Genomic DNA, 1,180 nt, shown 5'->3' on the forward strand with positions numbered 1-1,180 from the left:
CTAGTCTATAGTCTAGTCTATAGTCTAGTCTATAGTCTAGTCTATAGTCTAGTCTATAGTCTAGTCTATAGTCTAGTCTATAATCTAGTCTATAGTCTAGTCTATGGTATACTCTATATAGTTTAGTTTGGTCTATAGTCTATTTTATAGTCTAGTCTATAGTCTATTTTATAGTCGGGTTTATAGTCTTCCTTTCGAAGCCCGTTTTTCAGCTCCCTCTACGCCCTTTAAAATTCCTTCAAACTTTTGAAAAAATTACCAAGCAATTTTCATTAGCAAATCCTTGTCTAAACAAGTAAAAGATGAAGTGAAAAAACATAGGAAAACTGAAATTTGAATTAAAATTGTAATTGATGCAGAATATTTTAAGAAAATAAAACTAAAATCCAAGCAAGGGAACAGACTAAAGGGAAAAAATAAACGCAGCAAAATCTGCTTGATTATTATTTCCATTTGCTTCAACTTAAGGTTTAAAATTTAATGAATAAAAATATCAAGGTGTAGGGAATATTTTTTATTAAGGTAAAAATCATTGTGCAGCAGGTGTGGAAGAGGAAAACTATTGAAAGAAATTTAAGTTTAATGAATATAGGTAACAAAATTTTAATATCAAATATGTAATGAATTTTAATAATTTTACTATTTTAGGTTTAGTAAAGTCTTAATGATTTCGCACAGAATTAATAATAATCATACGCTCTAGGTAACAACATTTTAATATTAAAATTGCAATGAATGTATTTAGTTTTAAAGGTATTTAATTCCGAAGTAAAGAAGTAGTTAAAAATATTTTTTATTTATATAAATTTGAAAATATTGATCGTTGATGGACAATATGGGTTTATTTTATTAAAATTGTATGTAATATGGCAAAAAATAAGTAAATATAAAATTGCAATTTTAAATTAAAATCATTCCATTATTTTCTAAAAATTTTGCAAGATTGTTTCCTTTAAGAATAAAAGACATAGCATACAAAAAAAAAAAAAAAATAGTGCAGAAGAAATCCCTGTTTATTTATTTTAGTTAAGTTTACTCTACATTATTATATATAAAATGTAAATCAAAAATAAAATTTTTACATTATTATTTAACCCATTAAGCTCCTTAGAATTTATTATCATAAAAAATCTAAAAAGTGCAATATTTGCCTCTCCGTTTCACTTCATTTTCAAAAGAT

Source organism: Lucilia cuprina, chromosome 3 (assembly GCF_022045245.1).
Source record: "Lucilia cuprina isolate Lc7/37 chromosome 3, ASM2204524v1, whole genome shotgun sequence".
Lineage (NCBI taxonomy): Eukaryota > Metazoa > Arthropoda > Insecta > Diptera > Calliphoridae > Lucilia > Lucilia cuprina.